General features: G+C 40.1%; 1 long non-coding RNA gene across 1 annotated transcript; it reads right to left on the reverse strand.

Moving 5' to 3' along the window:
- Window positions 1-7716: 7716 nt before the first annotated feature.
- LOC129058642 (uncharacterized) lies at window positions 7717-24840 on the reverse strand. The gene is made up of 3 exons (XR_008523909.2): window positions 18469-24840; window positions 18021-18217; window positions 7717-8295 (listed from the first exon to the last, which is right to left on the reverse strand). It is a non-coding gene; the product is annotated as an uncharacterized LOC129058642 (long non-coding RNA).
- Between the last annotated feature and the right edge of the window lie 1814 nt (window positions 24841-26654).

Below are 26654 nucleotides of genomic sequence, written 5' to 3' on the forward strand. Positions count from 1 at the left end.
TTTGGTTATATGTGGTTAAAATTCCAATTCAGTCAAAAATACTAGGTTTAGAGATAATTTTTTTTGCTCCCCATGGAAAGTTTCTTATCTTTTCTTTCCTTGTGAATACAAGATTTTTCTGGAATTTCTACTAATTACAAAAATAAACCATGGTAAATTATGGGACCTTCAAGATTATTTAGTCCAACTCTCATTCTTACTGATAAGAAAACTGAGTCTCAGAGAAGTGAAAGAATGTCCCTGAGTTAATAGATGGCAAGCAGTGGCTAGAGTCTAGGATTTTAGACTTCCAGTCCAGTGTGCATTTCAAGTCATGAATGCTTGCTTTATATATGTCACAAAACCTTATACAAGCACTTACGGGCCAGCACTAAGTGCTGCACAAGTATTAATATATTTAATTCTCATGATGACCCTAGGAGGTAAGTACTACTCTTATTTGCCATTTATAGTGAAAAGAGACAACTGAGTACAGAAAGGTTAAGTAACTGGCCCAAAGTCAGTACCTCCTTTAGACTTGGACAACAGGAACCCTGGGCCTTAGGCTTTAGAGGGCCCCATTCTGGTCTCCTCTTGCCTATTGTAGCCTGTGGGATGAGGAATTAGTGGGGCCAAGATGCTTGCTTAACTGGAGGCTCTGTTCTACCTTCTAGACCACAGCCATGTACCCTAGAATTCCCTGCCCAAACAGCCCTGAGAACACTTCCAGGTCCTGTGCAGGCATTTTCCTCCAGGGCTGGCCTCCAGAGTGTGGACCTTCCCTCACATGTGTGTACCCTTGGGCCAGAGGGATGGCCAAGAAGCAGCTATTTTGATTGTGAGGTTTAGGGGCAGCTTGAGTGTGTAGGATGGGGAGTCCTCACATGGTGAGGGAGGGAGCTGGGGGCAGAGTAGAAAGAGAGGGAAAATAGGAGGGCTGGCTCTTCCCTCACTGCCACCTAACACAAAACTCTGAAGAACATTAGAATTCTACGTTTAAAAATGGCACTCCAGAGCCAAGTGCAATGGTGCGCACCTGTAGTCCCAGCTACTTGGGAAGCCTGAGACAGGAGGAACCATTGAGTCCAGCAATTCCATTCCAGTACAGCCTCGGCAACATAGTGACTCTGTCTCAAAAAAAAAAAACAAACAAACAAAAAAAAAGGAGGTACTCCAGGTCATTATGAAGATACATTTGCCAAGGTTGAAGATAGAATAATTCTATGTGACAGTTTGCTAGAATAATCTATAACTTTTAAATATTTGGATGTATACATGATAAGTCCTTATACTCTTATTCTGAGCCCCATAAATGTTAGCAGTGAGCAGTGGTATGCTGGTAGATGCTTAACAACCAGCTCTGGGGGTGGAGATAGTATGGAGGAAGCCCTGATTTGCAGTAGGATTCCATGATGTGAACATACCTAATATGGCTGATTTCAATCCACCAACAGAGTATCACTGAGCAGGGAGTTGGGAGAAGATATGCACAATCAGCTCTCAGGAACCAGACAAGCCAGCTCTAGCAAATAATTCAGGGCCAGCCAATGCCACACAGCTAGCAAGTGGCAGAGGCAGAATTTGAACAAAGGCAGTTTGGTTTCAGAATCTGGACTTCTAATCGTTATGTTGCTTCCTAGCCCTCTCTTTCCTAGACCCACATTATTAGACCCTGTAAAGTATTGAGGATTGTTGTACTAATCTATACTTTGAGTCCTGGACTCTGGAGGGCCATGTCCTAGCATCAGCTGATGCTAATATAACCACAGACATAGAGAAGACTTTCTGCCAGAAGTAAGGTGGCCATATCTTCCCTCATTTTCAAAATCTCTTGTCTATGCTGTGTTGTTCTTGACTTTGGGGTTTATTCCAGCTTCTGGGAACTCCTGCTTCCTGGCTCCTGCCTGCTTGCCTCGCTTTACCTCTCATCTCAACTTGATCACTTTTACTCATTTGTCCCTGTGGCCTGCCTGACCATGACCCACTGAGCATCTAATTGCTGAGCCTGGACTGTAGTTCCAAGCTGGGGACATTAGGTGTTGGGTTTTTTTTAAAGGGTCAGTTATCTTTCTATTTAATACGTACTCACCTGGGCAAGGGAACATACAAAATATTTTGACTGGCCGGGCGCAGTGGCTTACATGTGTAATCCCAGCACTTTGGGAGGCTGAGGTGGGCAGATCATGAGGTCAGGAGTTCGAGACCAGCCTGACCAATATGGTGAAACCCCGGCTTTACTAAAAATACAAAAATTAGCTAGGCATGGTGGCGCGCACCTGTAGCCTCAGCTGCTCGGGAGGCTTAGGCAGGAGAATCACTTGAACCCGGGAGGTGGAGGTTGCAGTGAGCCAAGATGGTGCCACTGCACTCCAACCTGGGTGACAGAGCGAGACTCCATCTAAAAAAAAAAAAAAAAAAAAAAAATTGACCATATAAAGGAATTCTACTTTTGAAAAAAATTGAGAACTACTCCTTTTTCTTGACCACTCACCCTTTCTGACTATTCTATGAGAAAATAAAATTCTAATGCCTAAAGCATCCATTAAGTATAATGAACTGGGATATTGGGATGCAGGGCTCTAATTTCCAAAGGTGCTACTTTTTTTTTTTCCCAGTTGTGACCCAAAGGCTGTCCTTGAAGTAAGAAAATTAATTGAAAGGATTTATGGCCAGCACAGTGGCTCATGCCTGTAATTCCAGCACCTTGGGAGGCCAAGGCAGGTGGATCGCTTGAACACAGGAGTTTGAGACTAACCTGGGCAACATGGCAAAACCGTGTCTCTACAAAAAACCAAAAATTTAGCTGGGTGTGGTGGTGCATGCCTGTAGTCCCAGCTACTCAGGAGGCTGAGGTGGGAGGATTGCTTGAGCCTGAGACATCGAGGCTACAGTGAGCCATGACCATGCCACTGCACTCCAACCTGAGTGATAGAGTGAGACCATGTCTCAAAAAAAAAAAAAAAAAAAGAAAGGACCAGAGAACCAGAGTGACACAACTATTTAGCCAGAAGACCCCAGTCCCAAATTCCATTAAATTCAACAATTCAACTGGTTCATGGTCCATGATAATCTCTAGATTTGATTCCTGGGATATATACTCTTTTTTCCCATATGTACAGCAGTCATACTTATACCAGACAACTATTTGGCTTTTTGGGAGTGAAAGATTTAATGAAAAGAATGCATCTGGGGTCTCAAGTAAAATCCACAAGCTTTTAGGAGAAACAAAAATGTAGACCATTGTGGATCGGATAATTTTTGAGGTCTTTCTGATGCAAATTACAAAATTCAGAGGCCCAGCATGGGATGTTCTGATAGTTTCAGCCTAAAGCTGAGCTGAGTGACATGCATGGGTTTTTGGAATATGTGCTATATTTTTACCAGTTTTGTAAAGACTGAGCAGATGTTTGGTGGCTCTAAAGATCTGTCTCCAATTGCTACTCTTCCCAGAGCAGTAGTTTTCAAAGTATGATCTTTGGACCAGCAGTATCAGCATCACATGGAAACTTGTTACAGTTGTAAATTCACCCCAGATCTGCTGAATTGGAAACTCTGGAGTATATTCCAGCAATCTGTGTTTTAACACAGATATCCTAGGTGATGCTGATATGGCTGAAGTTTGAGAACCACTGTTCCTGAGTATAACTATAAGTCTGAATGTGCCTCTAAGAACACTGGAACCATGGAGAGGTAAGAAGCATGCTGGAGATGGGGGAGGGAGACGAAGGGAAGTGGTAGAGGACTAGCAGCTTGGTGCATAAATTAATGGCCTGTAGCATTTCTCCAGGTGTAATTATCCGCTCTGAACTGACAATCAGCCATCTACCAGTAGAGCAGCATATTGGTAGTTAAATTTTGTCACCAATTAAAATGTCTCATGACCCACTGGGTTCCCAAATCTGTGTTCCATTCTGGTTTCCATTCCAGAGGTGATCAGATGGCTTCCTGTGATTGCTTTTCAAGCACCCCTTGGAGAGGGACATGAACCTCCCTCCTCTCTTTCCTTATTTGCATGTAGAATATCTTTTTAACAAGGATGATTCAAATTTCTAGCATTTGGCCTTTCCTCCTCCCTCTGCTTCCCAGCACAGTAAATAGCATGCTAAATAGAGCTCAGAGGGAGCACATTAAATGCATAGAGAAGTAATACCATAAAGGCAACTCATCTTGCTTGTAATTGATAAACCTTTGTTTTTTTTTTTGTTTGTTTTTTTGTTTTTGAGATGGAGTCTCTCTCTGTCGCCCAGGCTGGAGTGCAGTGGCACGATCTCGGCTCACTGCAAGCTCAGCCTCCCGGGTTCATGCCATTTTCCTGCCTCAGCCTCCCAAGTAGCTGGGACTACATACTCCCGCCACCACGCCTGGCTAATTTTTTTTTGTATTTTTAGGAGAAACGGGGTTTCACCGTATCAGCTAGGATGGTCTCCATCTCCTGACCTCGTGATCCACCCACCTCAGCCTCTCAAAGTGCTGGGATTACAGGCGTGAGCCACCGCACCCAGCCACATTATACAATCTTAAAAAAAAAAAAAATGCAGACATCTAGTTTCCTTTATGGCCAAACATTAATGAGTCCTGACTCCTGAGATCCGTCAACATATTCCAAAACCATAATGCTAAATCTAGGACTGTGATGGAACCCTGCAGTGTCAGAGTACAATCAGAAAAAAAAAAGTCATCTTTGGACACACAGAGAGACGGTGGGAGAATGGGACTTGTTTTTTCTCTTTAGCTGGAGGACATACATGGAATTGCTTGGCTGGGAGCTTCTCCAGTATTACAGCACAAGCTGTAGGTGTCTCACCTACATTCCCTCAGCACACTGATAGTTGCATGCTGCAAACACCATTGACTCTCAGCTTGAGGGTTTTTGCCTGGCCAAGGGAGTATGCTTGGTCTGTGTGCAGGGTAAGCTAGAAGTTTCAGGAGATAACATCCCTAGAAGCAACACTCACCCAACTGGTAGATAAATACCCGCTCAGAGTCCTCACCTGTTGGTTGGGACAGCTCTGAAGAGGGTCTTGCACTACCCCCTAGATCACCCCAATAGGACTTAGCTCCCGTTGCTCACAGTGGGAATTGGCTTAATAACATATCCTTTATTGCCTCTTTCTTTTCCTTGACTCACTCTCCTACTCCTTTGCTGGTATTTTCTTGGATAACCTCTTAAACTACTTGTACTTGAATCCTTATCTTCTGAGGTAAGTCCCATTAAGACAAGGATGACAAGAAAATATTTAAGGTGACACACACAATAAGGGTAAGGAATAGCTTTCATTCTTTGTTAAAAACAAAAAGCAAACCATTACATTTAGATAAATGGTATAATGAATTAACCAATTTGCTCATTCATTCATTTGTTATCAACTTTTATTGGGTACCTACTGTATGCATAATACTGGGCTAGACACTGTCCTCAAAGAATTTAAAGTGTTTAAATCTAGTTTTGACTATAAGACCAACATGAAATGTAATTGAAGGATATTCAAATCAAAGGACTGTGGGAGTAGAGAAGAAAGAATATCTGCTGGTGGTCATGGGGTGTTTGATAAAAGCTTTGCAAGGTGGACGGAAGAAGATTTAACCAGAGGCCATTCTATGCAGAGAAAACAGTAAGAGTAATTGTGATGAGGTGAGAGAGTAAAAGGTATCTGGGGAGGTGAAGAATTCTGTGTGCCTGGAGCCCAGGGTAGATGTAGAGAGGCTGGGGTATGATGGTAAGAGGGCTTGAATACCAACCATCTTGAATCCAGAGGAACGGGCTATTGTAGTGTTTTGAGCAAGGGAGTGATACAGTCAGAGCTAGGCACTGGGAAGCTTAATCTGGTTGTACAGTATAACCTGGGTGGGAAGATTGGGCTATGGAGGCACATTACAAAAGTGCTGGAATATTTATAGTGTAGGTGTTAAAGAATACTTTTCAAAACGTTACATAAATGGCTTTCATACAAGTATAAAATGAAGATGTCAAAGATTAGGACTCTCATATTGAACTTGGGAAAGTCTCTATTTCCTTTCCTACCCCAAAGCTTGGAAACAAAGACCAATAAACCTTTCCACCGTATCTGTCCTGGAGAACCTGTAAATTTGGTTAGTTCCTATTGTCTTGAAGTCTACTCAATTTTCTAAAGTTCCTGGCCTGCCAGGAAGTGATCTTTCTTAACACCTGTGAGGTTGATAACTCATTAGCAAGGTAGCAGGCTGGTTTCTTAGGAGAGTTTTGTAGACATTGGCTCATATATAAATTCAAACCCGTAATACTGGGTTTGTTGTATGTGACTGGGCACAGAAATGGTTTCTAAGTATACTGATTGGATAATTCTTGTGCACTAAGCAATCAGTATACCTAGAAGCAATTTTTACACCCACTCACATAAAACATACCTCAAAATCTTCCAATGCATATGTGAAAGGAACTGGATAATTTGTTAATTCAACCACAATTCTGAAATCCTATATAACTTTACAATAAGGAGCACTAAAGATCAAAGAAACTTTTCAGAGCTATCAACAATGATAACAGGTCAGGCATAGTGACTCAGGCCTGTATTCCTGGCACTTTGGGAGGTCAAGGCAAAATAATTGGTTGAGCTCAGGAGTTTGAATCAGCGTGGGCAACATAGAAAGACCTCATCTCTACAAAAAATAAAAATAAAAAATTAGCCTGGTGTGGTGGCACACATCTGTAGTTCCAGCTACTGAGGAGGCTCTTGAGCCCAGGAGATCAAGGCTGCAGTGAGCTATTACCATGCCACTGCACTCCAGCCTGGGCAACTGAGCAAGACCTTGTCTTAAAAAAAAAAACAAAAACTAAATAATGTTAACAGAAGCAAGATGGCCAAATACAACCCTCCAATGATCATTCCCCCCACAGGAATAACACGTTGAACAACTATCCACACAAAAGAACACCTCCATAAGAATCCCAAATCAGGTAAGTGATCAAAGTACCTGGTTTTAACATCATATCAAGGAAACAGGCACTGAAGAGAGTAGGAAAGACAGTCCTGAATCGCCAGCACCACCCCTCTTCCATCCCCTGGCAGTGGCCACATGATGTGGAAGGGAAAATCTGTGTACTCAGGGGAGGGACAGGGCAGTGATTGTGGAACTTGCATTGAAACTCAGTGCTGCCCTATAATAGCGGAAAGCAACACAGGGCAGAACTCAGCTGGCACCCATGGAAAGAGCATTTAGATCAGCCTTTAGCCAGAGAGGAATCATCTCTTCCAGCAACTGGAACCTGAGTTCCAGCTAATCCCATCGCCGCAGGCTAAAGCCTTCTGGGGTTCTAAATAAACTTGCAAGGTATTCTAGACCACAAGGACTGCATATCCTAATCAAGTCCCGGTGTTACTGGGCTTTGAATCCAGTGGACTTGGGGTATACAGGCCCTAGTGAGACACCAGATGGAGCAGCCAAGGAAGTGCTTGCATCATCCCTCCCCGAATCCCCCAACCCCAGGAGCATAGCTCAGAGCTCTGGGACAGACTCCTTCCTTCCACTTAAGGAGAAAAGAGGGGAGAGTAAGGAGGATGTTGTCTTGCAATGTGGATACCAGCTCAGCCATGGTATAATAGAAAACCATTCCAGGCCCTAGCTCCTGAATGACATTTCTAGGTACACCCTGGGCCAGAAGGGAACCCACTGCCTTGAAGGGAAGAACCCAGTCTTGGCAGGATTCATCACCTGCTGACTGAAGAACTCTGGGCCTTGAATAAACACCAGTGGTAGCCACGTAGTACTCCCTGTGGGCCTTAGGTGAGACCCAGTGCTGTGCTGGTTTCAGGGGAGACCCAACATATTCTGACCTGTGGTGGCCACAAGGAGAGACTTCTTCTGTTTGAGAAAAGGAGAGGGAAAAATAAGGGACCTTTGTCTTGCAGCTTAGGTATCAGCTCGGCCCATAGTGGGGTAAGCACCAAACTGGCTCCTGAGGTACCCAATTCCAGGCCTTGGGTCTTGGACAACATTTCTGAACTGGTCCTGGGCCAGAGGGGAGCCCATTTCCCAGAGAGGAGAGACCGAGGCCTTGTAGCATTCACCACAAGCTTATTGAAGAGCCTTCGTGCCTCGAGTAAACATCAGTGGTAGCCAAGCAGTACTCACCATAGGCCTGAGGTGGTGGTGGCTGTGAAGAAAGACTCCTTCAGGTTGAGGAAATAAGAGAGAAGAGTGAGAAGGACTTTGTCTTGCAGCTTTGGTGCCAACTCAGCCACAGTAGAAAACAGCAGATTTCTAAGGTTCCTGACTCCAGGCCCTGGCTCCTGAACAGCATTTCTGGACCAGTCCTGGGCTGGTGGGGAGCTTGCCACCCTGAAGGGAAAGACACAAACATCGCTGGATTTGCCACCTGCTGACTGAAGAGCTCGGGGCCTTGAGTGAACATCAGCAGTAGCCAGGTAGAGGTCACTGTGGGCTTTGGGTGAGACCCAGTGCTGCACTGGCTTCAGGTCTGACCCACTGCAGTCCCATTGGTGGGGGCCACAGGGTCATTTGTGTCACCCCTCCTCTAGTTCCAGGCAGCTCAACACAGAGAGAGACTCTGTTTGGGGGAAAGTAAGAGAAGAGAACAAGAGTCTCTGCGTGGTAATCCAGGGAATTCTCTTGAATCTTACCCCAGGCCACAAAGGCAGTACCTATAAAAGTCTGCAATAGTCACAACATTACTGGGCTTGGGATGTCCCCTAATGCAGATACAGCTACAGTGACAAAAGGCTTAGATCACAGTGCATAAGTTCCTATGAATACTCGAAAAGACTTCTCAGGAAGGATGGGTACAAACAAGCCCAGACTGCAAAGACTACAATAAATACCTAACTCTTCAATGCCCAGACATCAATGAACATCCACAAGCATTGACCATCCAGAAAAACATGACCTCACCAAACATACTAAATAAGGCACCAGTGACCAATCCCAGAGTGACAAAGATATCTGACTTTTCAGACAGAAAATTCAAAATAGCTGTTTTGAGGAAGCTCAATGAAATTCAAGATAACACAGAGAAACATTCCAGAATCCTATCAGAAAAACTTAACAAAGAGATTGAAATAATTTTTTAAAAATCAGGCAGAAATTCCAGAGCTGACAAATACTATTGACATACTGAAGAATGCATCAGAGTCTCTCAACAGCAGAATTGATCAAGTGAAAGAAAGGATTAGTGAGCTTGAAGACAGGCTATTTGAAAATATAGAGTGAGAGAAGACAAAAGAAAAAAGAATAAAAAAGAATGAAGCATGACTAGAGGATACAGAAAATAGCCTCAAAAGGGAAAAATCTAAGAGTTATTGAAACTAGAGGATATAGAAAATATCCTCAAAATCTAAGAGTTATTGGTCTTAAAGAGGAGGTAAAGAGAGAGATTGGGGTAGAAAGTTTATTCAAACAGATAATAACAAATAAACTTTCCAAACCTAGAGAAAGATATTAATATTCAAATCTAAGAAGTTTATAGAACACCAAGCAGATTTAAGTGAAATAAGACTACCTTAAAGCACTTAATAATCAAAGTCCTGAAGATCAAAGATAAAGGAAAAAACCCTAAAAGCAGCAAGAGAAAAGAAATAAATAACATACAAAGGAGCTCCAATACATACAATAGAATACATACAATAGAATACAATAGAATTCTTAGTGGAAACCTTACAGTCCAGGAGAGAGTGGCATTTAAGGAGCTGAAGGAAACAAACTTTTATTCTAGAATAGTATACTCAGTGAAAATATCATTTAAATATGAAGAAGAAATAAAAACTAACCCAGACAAACAAAAGCCGATGGATTTCATCAACACCTGGCCTATCCCGCAAGAATTGCTAAAGGCAGTTCTTCAATCTGAAAGAAAAGAATGTTAATGAGCAATAAGAAATCATCTGAATGTACAAAACTCACTCATAATAGTAAGTACACAGAAAAACACAGAATATTATAACACTGTAATTGCAGTGTGTAAGCTACTCATATGTTGTGTAGAAAGACTAAAAGTTGAACCTCTCAAAAATAATAACTACAGCAACTTTTCAAGACATAGACAGTACAATAAGGTATAAATAGAAACAAAAAGTTAAAAAGCAGGGGGAATGAAGTTGAAGTGTAGAGTTTTTATTAATTTTCTCTCTGCTTCTTCATTAGTTAGTTTGTTTCTGCAGTTAATGGTAAGTTGTCATCAGTTTAAAATAATGGGTTATAAGATGTTATTTTTAAGCCTTGTGGTAACCTTAAATCAAGAAACCTATAACAGATGCAAAAATAAAACCTAAAAATAAAAAGCAAGAAATTAAAACCTACTGCCAGAGAAAATCACCTTCACAAAAAAGGAAGGAAGGATGGATGGAAGGAAGAAGGGAAGAAAGAAGGAAGGAAGGAAGGAAGGAAGGAAGGAAAGGATGGAGGAAGGAGGGAGGGAGGGAGGGAGGGAGGGAGGGAGGAAGGAAGGAAAGGAGGGAGGGAGGGAGGGAGGGAAGGCCACAAAACAACCAGAAAACAAATAACCAACTGGCTGTATTAAGTCCTTATCTATTACTAACAACATGGAATGTAAACGGGCTAAACTCTCCAATCAAAAGACATAGGGTGTGGCCTAGGCACAGTGGCTCATGCCTACAATCTCAGTACTTTGGGAGGCTGAGGTGGGAGAATTGCTTTGAGCCCAGGCGTTTAAGACCAGCCTGGGCAACATAGTGAGACCTCATCTCTACAAAAAATAAAATTAGCCAGGTGTGGTGGTGCACACTTGTAGTCCCAGCTACTCGGGAAACTGAGGTGGGAGGATTGCTTGAACCCAGCAGTTTGAGGTTACAGTGAGTTATAATTGTGCACCACTGCGTGCCTGCCTGTGCAAGAGAGTGAGTCCCAGTCTCTAAAAACAAACAAACAAATCACAACAACAACAAAAACAGAGTGGCTAAACTGATTAAAAAATAAGACCCAATAATCTGTTGCCTACAAGAAACATACTACACCTATAAAGACACACACAGACTAAAAATAAAGGGATAGAAAAAGATGTGCCATGAAAATGGAAGCCAAAAAGGAGTAGGAGTAGCTATACTTACACCAGACAAAATAAATTTCAAAACAAAAACTATAAAAAGGACAAAGAAGGTCATTATATGACAATAAAGGAGTCAATTCAGTAAGAGGATATTGTAAACGTATATGCACCCAACACTAAGGCACCCAGATATAATATAAAGCAAATACTATTAGAGCTAATGAGAGAGATAGACCCCAATATAATAATAGCTGGAGACTTTAGCACCCCCACTTTCAGCACTGGACAGATCTCCCAGACAGAATATCAACAAAGAAACATTGGGCTTAATCTGCATTATAGATCAAATAGATCTAATAGATTAGATACTTGTAAAACACTTCAGCCAATGGCTGCAGAATATACATTATTTTCCTTAGCACATGGATCATTCTCAGGGATAGGCCATATGTTAGGCCACAAAACAAGACTTAATTTTTTTAGTGGAAATCATATCAAGTATCTTCTCTAACCACAAATAAATAAAACTAGAAACTAATAACAAGAGGAAATTTGGAAACTATATAAACACACAGAAATTAAACAATATGCTCCTGAATGACCAGTGGATCGATGAAGAAATTAAGAAGGAAATTTTAAAATGTCTTGAAACAAACAAAAATGAAAACACAACATATCAAAACATGGGATTCAGTGAAAGCAGCACTAAGAGGAAAGTTTATAGCAAAAATTACCTAAATCAAAAATGTAGAAAAACTTCAAATAACCCAACAATGCATCTTAAAGAACTAGAAAAGCAAGAGCAAAGCAAACTCAAAATTAGTAGATGAAAATAAATAATAAACATCAAGCAGAAATAAATGAAACTGAAACAAAAAATAGAACAGAACAACAAAATGAAAAATTGATTTTTTTGAAAAGATAAAATTGACAAATCTTTAGGCTAAGAAAAAAAAGAAAACTCAAACAAAATCAGAGATGAAAAAGGAGACATTACAACTGATACTGCAAAAATTCACAGGATCATTAGAGACTACTATGAGCAACTATATGCCAGCAAATTGAAAATCTAGAAGAAATGGATAAATAGTTAGTCACATACAACCTACAAATATTGAACCATGAAAAAATCCAAAACCTGAAAAGACCAATAACAAGTAATGAGATCACAGCCATAATAAAGTCTCCCAGCAAAGAAAAGCTTAAACCTGATGGCTTCACTGCCGAATTCTACTAAATATTTAAAGAAGAATGAAAACCAATTCTCAAACTCAAAAAATACGTGGAGGAAGGAATACTTCCAAACTCATTCTATAAAGCCAGTATTACCCTGATACCAAAACCAGACTAAGATACATTTAAAAAAACTACAGGCCAATATCCCTCATGAATATTGATGCAAAAATCTTCAACAAAATACTAGCAAACCAAAATTAACAACATATTAAAAAGATCATTCACCATGACCAAGTGAGATTCATCCCTTGGATGCAAAGACAGTTCAACATACACAAATCAATCAATGTGATACAGCATTCAACAGAATAAAGGGTAAAAATCATATGATCATTTCAATTGATGCTGAAAAGGCATTTAATAAAATTCAACATTTCTTCATGATAAAAACCATCAAAAAACTGAGTCTAGAATGAACATACCTCAACACAATAAAAGCAATGTAGGCAGACCCACAGTTAGTATCATACTGAATGGAGAAAAATGGAAATCTTTTCCTCTAAGATCTGGAACACAGCAAGGATGCCCACTGTCAGCATTCTTATTTAACATAATACTGGAAGTCTTAGAGTAATTAGGCAAAGATTTCTTGAGTAATATTCCACAAGCACAGGCAACCAAAGCAAAAATGGACAAATGGGATCACATCAAATGGAAAAGCCTCTGTGCAGTAAAGGATACAATCAACAAAGTGAAGAGACAACCCACAGAATGGGACAAAATATTTGCAAACTATCCATCTAACAAAGGATTAATAACCAGAATAAGGAGTTCAAACAACTCTATAGGAAAAAATATGAGACAATTTAAAAATGGGCAAAAAATCTGAATAGACATTTCTCAAAAGAAGACATACAAATGGCAAACGGGTATATGAAAAGGTGCTCAACATCATTGATCATCAGAGACATGCAAATCAAAACTACAATGAGATATTATCTCACTGCAGTAAAAATGGCTTTTATGCAAAAGACAGGCAATAACAAATGATGGCAAGGATGTGGAGAAAAGGAAACCCTTACACATTGTTGGTGAGAATGTAAGTTAGTACAGCCAGTATGGAAAACAGTTTGGAGGTTCCTCAAAAACCTAAAACAGAAGTACCATATGATCCAGCAATTTTACTGCTAGGTATACATCCCAAAGAAAGGAAATCAGCATATCAAAGAGATATCTGCACTCCTATGTTTATTGCAGCACTATTCACAAAAGTCAAGATTTAGAAGCAACCTAAGTGTCCATCAACAGACAAATGGATAATGAAAAAGTAGTACATATGCACAGTGGAGTATTATTCAGCCATAAAAAAGAATCAGATAGTTTCATTTGCAACAACATGGATGGAATTGGAGGACATTATGTTAAGTGAAATAAGCCAGGTACAGAAAGTCAAATTTCATATATTCTCACTCATGTATGGAAGCTAAAAATTAAAACAAGTGAATTCATGGAGATAGAAAGTATTAATAGAATGATGATTACCAGAGGCTGGAAAGGGTAGTGGGGGGTGGGAAAAAGTGGGGGTGGTTAGTGGGTACAAAAATATAGTTAGATAGAATGAATAAGATCTACATGGGAGGCCGAGGCAGGCAGATCACTTGGGGTCAGAAGTTCAAAACCAGCCTGGCCAACATGGTGAAACTCTGTCTCTACTAAAAATAGAAAAATTAGCCGGGCATCATGGCACATGCCTGTAATCCCAGCTACTCAGGAGACTGAGGCAGGAGGATCTCTTGAACCTGGGAAGCAGAGGTTGCAGTGAGCCGACATCCTGCCACTGCATTCCAGCCTGGGCAACAGAGCAAGACTCTGTCTCAAAAAAAAAAAAAAAAGAATAAGATCTGGTATTTGATAGCACAACAGGGTGGCTACAGACAACAGTAATTTATTGTACATTTATAAATAACTAAGAGTATAATTCAATTATTTTTAACACAAAGAAAAGATGAATGCTTGAAGTGATGGATACCCCATTTATCCTGATGTGATTATTATCCTGTGATTATTGTATGCCTCTATCAAAATACGTCATGTACCCCATAAATGTATATACCTATACACCCATAAAAATTAAAAACAAATAAAAAATAAAACAAAAAAATAACAGTTTCAATCAGCCATGTTAGTTAATATACAATCTTTCCATTTTCTCTATAGAAAATAATGTTACAGAACTTTTATATGAAAAAAGAGATAAAAGAATTTACAACTAAAAATATAGAGAAAAAACATTATAGAAGTGTGGTGGGCAGTTAATTAATCAAACTATCACTTTTTTTCTGGATTTTATAATGCATGTGGTTTCTGTTAGAACATTTTAATTTTTCATTTGTTGCAATCTTTTTTTTTTTACTCTAAATAAATATTAACACTGACGCCTTATTCTGTGTAAATTCCTTAAAGGAAGTCCTCCAGAAGTTTTGGGCCCCTAAACCTGGGTCTACTCCTGCTGAGTGCACCACATATCTCCCTCTCTGGAGGGTCTTTTCCAAAGGTGTTGCCACAAACCAGGCTGTGGGCCTGCATTCACAGATCTTTCTTCTTCTTCTCTGTCTCAGGGGAAGTCTCTCTCTCTACTACTTTTCTAGGGATTCTGTGCTCCCCTCTGCCCATCTTAGACTGAGCTATTTGTTGAGGTCAAGCATTTCACAACAATCAAGACGTGCTTTCAACTGTAAGCATTTTCTATTATTTCCTCTACAAGAATCCTCAAGGCAAGGAAATATTATGGACCTGAATACCAGTTTAGGACTTGAGGAGAGAAGGTTGTGGAAATCTACAAATTGATTTCTCAGTAAATGATCCTGCTGCATGAGCTAATATGATTGCTCTAATTGTTTTAACAGTCCTATTAATGTCTGTCTTCAATAAGTAGATGACATTTATATAAAAATTAAATAATAATATAAAGCATATCTTGAGTCCATTGAGGGGAAAGAATGTTCCTCTAGAGTTGCAGTGACCCCAGCAGCTGCACATAAGAGACATTCTAGTTTTTGCTATACAGTCTAAGGAAGCAACCAGAACTTCAGCAAGTTCTGGGGCTTCTCCCACATCACTGCCATATGCTCCCAGATGGGAACATAAATAAGCAATGAAAAGGGAGTGTTGAAATGAGAGATCTGGTAACAGGTCATTTGAAAAGACAGAGCAAAGACTTGTAGACATTTTCTAGCAATTTCACAACTACTACTGAAATCAGCATAACATTTGCAACCTGGCCTATGTTAGAAAAAAAGGCGTGTAATATACCATCAACGAAATTGTGGTTTGAATTCTCTCTGAATGTGCGTTTATTTCTCTTTTATCCCAACTGCACCTGTACCTACCTTGCTGTGAAACAGCATAATTAACCGGTAGGTTTCAGGGAGAAGTGATAATTTTCAGCTTATTCTAGGTCATTTTCAGTCAAAATTTTAGCTTGAAAATGCTTTTCCTTCTCCCTTTGGCAGCAGCTTTCAGAAGTGGATTTTGCTGAAGCCTTCTATTTTCATCACTCTGATTGCTTTACTTATGCAGCAAATCACTGATTTGGTGTTTAGGAAATTGTCATGTTTGGGCAGCAAAGCTTTTTAGTTAATGGATTGAGGAGTTCTAAACTTGTTTATAAAATACATGTGTTTTTTAAAAGGCCCATAAAGTTCCAACTCATCATTCATTATATTCAGGGTAGTGATTAACAGTAAGTTCTTTTACCATTTACTTCAACTCTTCCTGTCAAATCAACACTGAAGAACATATTTATCTAAACTTAAGAATATCTTGGTACTTGTCTTAATAACTAGGTTGGATAAATCGGTCTTTTCTTTAAACAACACTCTTAGTACTTTCTTCCCTGAATATCTAATCTCGTTGAATAGAATCCTTCAGGAAAGTAGAAAGATAGCCTGGAAAGATAGCCTCACTATGACACTTCCCATCTGGAAAATGACTAGGAACACCTCTATTGAAATGACAACAGTGAATGATAGAGAATAATAGATGCATAGGCCATAGATTTTGGAATTAAGTAGAAATCAAGGTTATGTGCTAGTCTTGGCTCTGCCATGACTTGGTTATGTCACTGTCTTGACCTTTCATGGCTTGTTTCTCCATCAATGAATTAAGAAAGTTGGATTAGACTATTACAATTTTTTGTTTGTTGTTGTTTTGTTTTAAGCAAGAGTTTTTCAAATGAAAATTTACTTGAAATTTAGATATACAATGAAATATACTGGTTTTCTATTGCTGTATAACAAATCTCTCCAAAATTTAGAACCTTAAAGCAAAGGTAGTAATTTATTAATCTCTCACAGTTCCATGGGTTGGGAAATGGAGAGAGACTTGGCTGTGTTACCAAACTGAACTTGGGTCTACTTGCCCTGTGTGCAGAAAAAGCCAAACACTAATATTAAGATTTGCAGCAAGAGAAATTATTGCATTTATTGTAGGGTGCCAAGCAAGGAGAATCAGGCAGCTAATGCTTAAGACCTGAACTCTCTGATGGCTTACAAGCAAGGGTTTTGAAAGGCAGGGGTATATTTTAAGAAAGCAGAAGTTACATGTAAAATCATAGGTGAATACATGGAAGTTATATATTGGTTTGGCCCAAAAAGGTAGGATATCTTGAAGTGGGAGCTTACGAGTCATAGATGAATTCAGAGATTCTTTGATTTTGCAATTGGTCAAGGAAGCAAGGCTTTTGCTAAAAACTTGGGGTCAGCAGAAAGAAATGTTAAGGTGTGGTCTGTGGGCATGACCTTTTCCAGGCCCCTCAGGAAGAAATTTAGAACAAAGAACAATGGTCAGAATGTAGTTCTCAATTCCTTCTTAACTGAGGTCTACTTGATGGTGGTCAACTTTTTCCATTTGTTGGGAAAAAAAATAACTCAAGAACATATGTCAAGATGTCATCTTTTGATTTTATAGGGAGCCAATATCTTATGAGTCTAATTTACTTGGGTCTCACTAGTTGATAGCTGTTAATGTCCCCCTTGTTTTTCTCCCTCCAGGTGGCTTCTCTTCAGTGATTTCCATTAACTTGCAGAACTTAACCTTATAAGTATTGATATTAGAGGCATTTATTTTTACTGTGGTTACAGGAGACAAAATGTTAGGTCTTCGCAGGACCCATTCATGTGCATGACTCCCTGCAGCCCTCAGCAACCTTTACTGAGGTTCTCCCTTCTTCAGGATCTCAAAGGCACTGGAGAACTGTGAGAGCTGGAGCCTAAGGGGAGACCAAGGAAGTGCCAGCCCCAGTCTTAGAAAACCCTCCTCCCTGTCCCCTACATGCTTCTAGGTAACCCAGGGTGGGACAGTATCTCTCTCTCCCCCTGCCCCTAATAGTATCCTTTAAAGGGCTTGGTGGGAACATCCTAGGCCCTGAATCTGCCAGTGCAGGTGCAGTCGACACCAGGCAGAAGCCACCCAGTTGGCTTTTAATCTGTCCGACCTAGCACCACTGGACTGTCTCAAGTCCTCCAGAATCCCGGCCCCCCCCTATATTTGGCGGGATTCTTGAAAGCACATGTTTTTTGTAGTTATTGCTTGCTCTGATTTCCTGCTTCTGTTGATTGCTGTCCCTCGCAGCCACTTCCTTTCTGCCTTGCATCCACCCAAACATTGGATCCAACTTTCTTTCCCTGCCTTCTCCAATATACCTCACACTCCTGTGGAGCCTTTGCTACTGGGTCTGTGGGAGCAATCACAGTTCTGGGGTTGGGAGGCCCTGTGCGTAAACACAGCAGGTCAGTTAATATCAGATATCAGGGATCCCTGTTTTCAGAAGTTCCTCCACCAATCCTCCCACCTGTACCTTGCTACTCACTGTCTCTTCCTGGGTCCTACTTTCCTGCCTTCTTGCTTGGTCTCCACTCAGCTTCTCTCTGGTTTCAACCCCTTTATTTCCTCATGCTGTGGGGAGCTCTCACAGAGCTCAACATTCTTCCATCTTTGCAGGTGGAGCAATTTTATTCTTCAGTCATGTTCCTAGTTTGATCCAGGGCAGGTGTTGAGGTTATCTTTCTACATATACAAAAAAATTTTTTAAATACAAATATAAATGCACATAAGTAAATATTTTTATATCTATTCTCCCCGAGATCTTCCAATGCCTAATATTAAACTAACAACCTTTATTTTAGCTCCCACTACCCATATAAGGGTTTCATGTTGGGGAACGAGCCACAGGACAGAAGGCTGTGCAGCAAAATAGTTATGCCTTTAGCTTCTGGACACACAGAGACCCAGATATGAATCTTGGCTCTAATACTTACTTGCTATGTGATCTTGGGCAAGTTACTCAACTTCTCTGAGCTTCAACTTCCTCACCTGTAAAATGGAGGTAACAACAACTATCGCCTTATAGGGTTCCCATGAGCATTAAATGAGAAAATACATATAAATCTCAGTGTTTGCTGCTTAATAAGCATTTGATATATAGCTCTTTTATGTAGGTCACTGTATGAAGCAGAGAAGACAATAAGGTTTTGCCAAAAGAATAGTTTTAATAATGTTATTAGCATATACTATTATATATGCCAGTTACTTTACATGTATTAGTTCATTTTATTTTATCTTTTAACTTTTTAAACTTTAATTTTTTTGTAACAGACACCCAGGCTGGAGTGCAGTGGCATGATCATAGCTCACTGCAGCCTCTAATTCCTGAGCTCAAGTGATCCTCCTGCCTCAGCCTCCCGAATAGGTAGGACTACAAGTGTGCACTACCATGTCTGGCTAATTTTTAGAGATAGGGTCTTGCTATGTTGCCCAGGCTGGCCTTGAATTCCTGGCCTCAAGTAATTCTCCCACTTCAGCCTCCCAAAGCACTGGGATTACAGGGATGAACCACTGTGCTTGGAACATTAACTTTTTTTTTTCTTTTTTTTTTTTTTTGAGACATAGTCTCATTTTGTCACCCAGGCTGGAGTACAATGGAGTGATCTCAGCTCACTGCAACCTTTGCCTCCCAGGTTCAAGCAATTCTCCTGCCTCAGCCTCCCAAGTAGCTGGGACTACAGGCATGTGCCACCACATCTGGCTAATTTTTGTATTTTTAGTAGAGATGGAGTTTTGCCACGTTGGCCAAGCTGGTCTCAAACCCTGACCTCAAGTGATTCACCCACCTTGGCCTCCCAAAGTGCTGGGATTACAGGTGTGAGCCACCATGCCTAGCCTTAACTCATTTTAATTCATATAATAATTCTCTAAAGGAGAGAATATTGTCTCTCAAAGATGTGAAAACTCAAATCATTACTTCAAGGTTACACGGCTAGGAAGCATAGAATTTAAACCAGGCTTGCCCATGTCCTTGCTCTCTACACTATTTTTCTCCCTTTTTATTTCCACTCTGACCATTAGAACCAGATATACCCTAGCAAGTACAAATCACAGAGTGTATATCTGGTTAGATCTCCTGAAGCAGAGGCTGAGATGGAGTTTGGGGCACAGGATGTTTTTTAGAGATCAATACCTGTAGAAGAGGCAGGGAGCAAGAAGAATGAGGTGGCGGAAGAAGGTGAACCCTGATACAGGACTGACAAACCTTTGACCAACCCCACAGGGCACTCCAGAACACAGACAGCTCATCAAAATTGTTTTAGGAAGCGAAGTAGTTTTTGGTGCAGCAAAATTGAACCCATGGTAAGTATTCAAGGGAGGTCAGTTATTAGGAATGTATCAGTTAGCAACTGTATTCAGCTCATATTGGAGACAACAATTTCTCTCAAAACAAATTAGGGATTGGACTTTTCTTTCACATAAAAGAAACCTGGAGATCAGCAGTATGAAGTTTCTTCACTATCCTCCATGATATCAACAGATCTACTTAAACTTTTTTTTTTTTTTTTTTTTTTTTTTGAGCAGCAGCAAGATTTATTGTGAAGGGCAAAAGAACAAAGCTTGCACAGTGTGGAAGGGGACCCAAGTGGGTTGCCCTCTTAAACTGTTTCTTAGCTCTGATAAAGACTCCCTCCTTGACCAAACTTTAGCTGAGCTCCACTGAGCTCTCTTCTCAACTAGGCCTAAGCAAATTAATGCAGGAACTGAAAAGCAAATACTGGATGTTCACATTTATAAGTGAGAGCTAAATATTGGGTACACTTATAAGTGAGAGCTAAACATTGCAATGGGAACACTGGAATTGCGTGAACTGAGTGATCATTTCAGAAAATAAAAGGGTTTTCTGCAAAGGTTTCAGCCCCTGGTGTTTCCAGCCACTTCTCAACAAACAGCAGTAGTGTCAATTTACCTGGCCTTCCTCTGCCGCCAGCCCCAGGCTGTCATGTTTGCCTAACCGAATACTGGAAGTTTTGCTTTCTCCATCACACCTTCAGTTCCATCTCAAACTTCTCTTCCCTTCCCGATTTTAACGCTGCTCAGCATTACCACCAGGAAAATATCCTGCATCATCTGTCCTACAAGCCCCACAATACGTGTGAGCAGTCTGATACTGCCCAAGTTCATGAACCTAAAGTGGTGTGATTTTTCTCCAGCAATGTTCAGCTGCTGAGGCCAGGCCTGGAGAAGATGAAAAGCCAGGCTTTGCTTTAAATAAGATCAGTGCATATGAGATAAGGCAGATGAGCTAGAACAGAAAATAGTGGTCAGAGAAAGGAGTGTATGAAATCAAGAATTTGGAGTTTTATTCAACAATTCTATTGTGAGTGGCCACTATATGCCAGGAGAATTCTATGATTAAGTTACTTTGTAAATCTTGTCTAGGAGGAGGAGAGAATAGACCAAGGCAAAAGTTGGAAGTGTCAAAGAAGCAGAAGTCACTCACATTAGCTAGAATGTGGGATGTTTGGTCATTTTTGTGATTTGGACAATGTTCATGCTTCATGTTCAGACATGATTACAGTGGGTCTTGTTTTGTTTTGATCCATCAGGGTCACTGAGTGGCCTTCTCTGATGTTTTTCTGTGAAAGTGCTGTGTTCGACAGGAGAACACCAAGGCCCAGCTGATAGTACCAGGCCAGCTTCCAGGTGTCAAGGACTGCTTTTCACTTTTGTCACCCCTTAGAACCACACATTAAGAGAAAGAAAATTCCAGTTTTAAATAAACTGGCTTTACTAGTCTCCCATTCAGGAGAAACACAAAAGGCAGGGTTAACATGTTCCTCAAGCTCCCAACAGTAGAATGCTTTTGAAGACAAATTAAAATTTGAATGCAAAAATAATAAAATTTGCATTCAAACTATTTGAATGCAAGAACAATGAAAACATTTGAATTTTACTTATTATAGGTACAGTCTAGAGACACATAGTCTCAGAAGCTGACCTACTTTAAAACTGTGATAATCTTTGGGGGATTAGCTCGTGGACGCTAAATAATTTACTTTTAAATTCCATTATAGTTGCTGTGGTTTTAAAATAACAACATGCTTTGTATTTTCATGACCTGTATATTGGTCTTCCTTCCTCCCCCAACACCATTCCTGCTATTTTAGCAAACAAATGCATCTAGAAACAACGTATGATTCCCCAAATCATACTATTCAGGGGAAAAATAAAATAAAATGTTAATGCTAGAAGGAAGATATCAGGATCCCAACCATCGTCAAAGTCACCAAGCTACAGTGGAAGCATAAAAAGCTGATCCTAGGTCTCCAGACTCCTTGCTTTAGTTGGACAGCCTGATACTTGGGTGGGCAGAGACATTTTCTGTCTGGTTACTGTTGGATTTCCACTGCCTAGGATGTTGCTGGATAAATTACACGTGTTCAATAAATGAAAACATAAAAATTTTTGATAAACAAAGCACTTTTCTTTTTCTTTTTTTCTTCTTTTTTGAGACGGAGTTTTGCTTTTGTTGCCCAGGCTGGAGTGCAATGGTGTGATCTCGGCTCACTGCAGCCTCTGCCTCCTGGGTTCAAGTGATTCTCCTGCCTCAGCCTTCCTGAGTAGCTGGGATTACAGGCACCTGCCACCATGCCTGGCTAATTTTTGTATTGTTAGTAGAGACGGGGTTTCTCCATGTTGATCAGGCTGGTCTCGAAATCCCAACCTCAGGTGAACTGCCCGCCTCAGCCTCCCAAAGTGCTAGGATTACAGGTGGGAGCCACTGCCCCCGGCAAACAAAGCACTTTTCTAGAAAGTCAGTGATTTGGAGCTGTAAGGTACTTTAGACCCTGTTATTCAAAATATGCTCTGTTGGCCAGCAGCATCAGCATCACCTGCTAAATTGTTAGAAAAGTGGCATCTCAGGCTCCACCCAAAATTACTGAATCAGAATCTGCATTTTATTTAACAAATTCTCAAGTGATAAATAGGGATGTGAAAGTTTGAGAAGTACTGCTATAGACATCATCTATGTTTCTCAATCTTGGCTGCATATCACTGTAAGGAGCTTTTAAAATATATGAATACTTAGGCCCTATCTCCAAATAACTTGATGTTCAGCCAGGATTGAGGACCACCGTTTGCAGCCCAATATCCTGTGTAACTGAGTTACTTAACCTTTTCTGTGCCTGTTTTCTTATGTGTTAAATGGAGCTACCAATATCCTCTAGCCAAAGACCATAAAGAATACACTATAATTAAACAGTTCCTTCAGTGGCTTGCTGCAGTAAGGAAAATACCACATCAAAAGAGGCCATGAGGCATTTCTGAAACAATATGTTAGGGTAAGGCTGTTTACAGGAATATGAACTTGTGTTAGGTGATGTGGGAGAGAATTCAAAGTATTGTTTTGCTCTGAATTGAGTGCTGTCTAGAAGTGGGAGCAATTCTATTATGCCTTAATAATTTTTATATAGGAGATGAGAGGAATAAAGCAAGTTAAAGGCTGTAATTTGTGAACAAGTAATCACTCATATTAGCTAAAAGAGGGTGATATTTGGTCATTTTTAATGGGTTGGATTGTTCTTGTTTTTTCTGTGTTTGGACACAACTTTAGAGAGAACTTATTTTTGTCTTGCTCCATTATGGTCAGAGTAGCCTAGTCTGCTGTTGGTGTACATGAAATTGTTTGTGTTCAACATGTAATAACTATAAAAGTTGTTGATAAAAGATTTTACTTTTTTTTTTTTTTTTTTAAGGGACAGGGTCTCACTCTGTTGCTCAGGCTGGAGTATGGTGACGTGATCATAGCTCATTGTAACCTTGAACTCTTGGGCTCAAGTGATCCTCCCACCTCAGCCTCCCTAGTAGCTAGGACTACAGGTACATGCCACCATACCCAGCTAATTTTTTTTTTTTTTTTTTTGGTAGAGATGGGGGTCTTGCTATGTTGCTTATGCTGGTCTCAAGCTCCTGGGCTCAAGTTATCCTCCCACCTTGGCCTCCAAAAGTACTGGAATTACAGGCATAAGCCATTGCACCGAGCCCTTTTTTTCTTTGTATTATTATTTAGTGTTCCTCTTTATCTCTGCTAACAGTTTTTGCTTAAATTTGACATTGTCTGATGTCAATCTTGCTACAATCAGCTTTCTTTTTGTTAATATTTTCTTGATACACATAGTTTTCCTTTCAAAATATTTTAAACCCTTCTTTGTGGTTTTAGGAGATCTCTCATTAATGACATCTAGCTGGTATTTCTTTAATCTCACAATCTCGATCTTTTATAGGTAAATTTAATCCTTTTACATTTATTATAGTTTGTATGACTTTCTCTTCTTTCTTAATTCTCCTTTTAGTCATCTAAAGTTTGTATTAAATATTGAGTTTTTTCATTTCTAGCATTTAAATTCTTCATGGAAATCCATTCTTGTTTCCTATCTGCCTATTTTTATTTTGTAATTTCTTGCTATGTTGAATAAAATTTAGTTTTATTTACCTCCTTGAGCATCTGTTTTAATTCACTCCTACTGCTATAAAAATATCTAAGATTGGGTAATTTATAAAAAACAGAAATCTATTTTTATTCACAGTTCTGGAGGCTGAACAGTTAAAAATCAAGGTGTTGGCAGATTTGGTGTCTGGTAAGGGCTGCTCTCTGCTTCCAAGATATCACTTCCTTATGTGTCTTCACATGGAAAAAGGGGGCAAATAGCTCCCTTGAACCTCGAACCGATCAGGGTGCTGATCTTGTTCATGAGGGCTTTGTCCTCATCACTTAGTCACCTCCTAAAGGTCCCACCTCTTAATATTATCACATTGGCAGTTAAGTTTCAACATATTAATTTTAGGAAGACATATTCAGACCATAGCAGCATCCTAAACATATTAAGACTTTTGTTGGACTCTTGCATAAATTAATTTTACATGGAAGACATTTGTTCTGTTGATCATATTGGCTTTTTTTTTTTTTTTTTTTTTTGAGACAGAGTTTCACTCTGTCACCCAGGCTGGAGTGCAATGGCACGATCTTGACTCACTGCAACCTCTGCCTCCTGGGTTCAAGCTATTCTCCTGCTTCAGCCTCCTGAGTAGCTGGGATTACAAGTGCCCTCCACCATGCCCAGCTAATGTTTTTATTTTTAGTAGAGACAGGGTTTCACTGTTTTGGCCAGGCTGGTCTTGAGCTCCTGACCTCAAGTGATCCGCCTGCCTCGGCCTCCCAAAGTGCTGGGATTATAGGCATGAGCCACCGCTCCTGACCCATATTGGCTCTTTCTTTGCATTGATTTTTTATGTTTTAGAATTTGGATTTTAAATGGGAGATATTTTATTTCCTCTTAACAATGCATTTTCTTGGCTGGGTGTGGTGGCTCATGCCTGTAATCCCAGCACTTTGGGAGGCCAAGGCAGGCGGATCATGAGGTCAGGATATCGAGACCATCGTGGCTAAAATGGTGAAACCCTGTCTCTACTAAAAATACCACAAATGAGCCAGGCATGGTGGCACGCACCTGTAGTCCCAGCTCCTCAGGAGGCTGAGGCAGGAGATTCGCTTGAACCCAGGAGGTGGAGGTTGTAGTGAGCCAAGATTGTGCCACTGCACTCCAGCTTGGGTGATAGAGCAAGACTCCGTCTCAAAAAAACAAAAAAGCAGTATTTTCTATTTGTCTTTATATTTCAATGCTCGTCTGTCCTTATTTGATGTTTTCATAGTTGCTTCTATCTGGCTTCTGAGCCCGCAGTACAAAATGGCCTCAAGGGATCCTGACCTTTGATGATGCTGAAGACTTTGCAATTTCTGTTACTGAGCCAATGAAAACTTAGTTTATCCCTTAGGTGTCATAAAATTTCGAAGGTGATCTTCCACATCCTCAGGCAAGCAAATGCCATAGGCAACAGTACAGTTTTTCTTTCTTGTCTTCATTTGATGTAGATGTTGGAGTGGTGAAATTCCTTCTGAACCTCTGGCTTCATGCAACAAGTTTGGCTTTGGTCTCTCCTCTTGGGTGAGGCATTTTGGTCCCCTTAAATCCCACTGCTATCATTTTTCTTCTTACCTATGTCCTAAGAGTCTTGTGCTTCAGTTTATTCTCTGCTTTATGGTTTTTTTTTTTCCTTTTATGGTTTATCTTGTTGTGAAACATGGCTGTCTATTTTTATACTTAATCTATCACTGCTATGTTTTGAAGCAAAGGAGGTGCAAAAAAAACATGATCTCATTTCACTTTGTTTACCAGAAGTCCCAACTTGCCATTCTTAATATTACTCTGTTACATAATCCTATAAGTATATAAGCTCCTGGAAGGCAGGGGCTATGAGCTCCACATCATGGTCTCCCCAGTTAGTACAATGTCCAGGACATGGGAGAGGTCCTCCATAAATGCTGATTTGAGTTTGTTGACTTGGTAGGTGCCAGCCTTATCTCGAAGCCTCATGTTTTGAGAATCTATCACTACAGTCCTTTTTAAAAGCCTCTTCTAAGAGAGAGATGTTCATTCATTTCTTTATCTTATAGGTGTAATTTTTTAGTCCTATATTTGTGCACTAAAAAGAAGACCAAACTAGTCTCAAACAAAGGCCTTACCAACCTAAAAGCTTACATAAATGGTCAAAGAAGATAAATTTGGAAGAAGTATGCTGTATATTTCCCTTTACCTCCAACTTCTAAATTTCCTTTCAAATCCTAGCTCAAGTCTCCTGGATATCTTTCCTAAGCAACTCTTCTGACAATCCTTCTCTTAGAATCCCTTCAGCAATGGTGGGTAAAAGTATATTATTATTATTCTGTTGTGCATGGTTCTATGGTACTTTAAAATAGTTGCTTCACTTATAAAGTTTTGAGGCAAATTTTGAAGTTTTTCTTTGGCACCATTCTATTACTCACTTTTGAGCCCATCCGACAGCCCTTCATTATATCCCTTACTTTCCATTTCCACCCTTCCATACACGACTTGCTCTTAACAGACAATTAATAAAAAATATTTTAAATTCATTTTGAATTGAGATATGGCATATATAAGTGCATAAGTTTTAAGTGAACACAATAAAATTTTACATATAAACATATACTCTCACGTAGTCATTACCCAGATAGAGATACAGAGCATTTCCAACATTACAGATGGCTCCTGTGAGCTCCTTCTCAGTCAATATCCTCTCCTCTGTGGAAGTAACTTGC

This window comes from Pongo abelii, chromosome 2 (assembly GCF_028885655.2).
Source record: "Pongo abelii isolate AG06213 chromosome 2, NHGRI_mPonAbe1-v2.0_pri, whole genome shotgun sequence".
Taxonomy (NCBI): Eukaryota; Metazoa; Chordata; class Mammalia; order Primates; family Hominidae; genus Pongo; species Pongo abelii.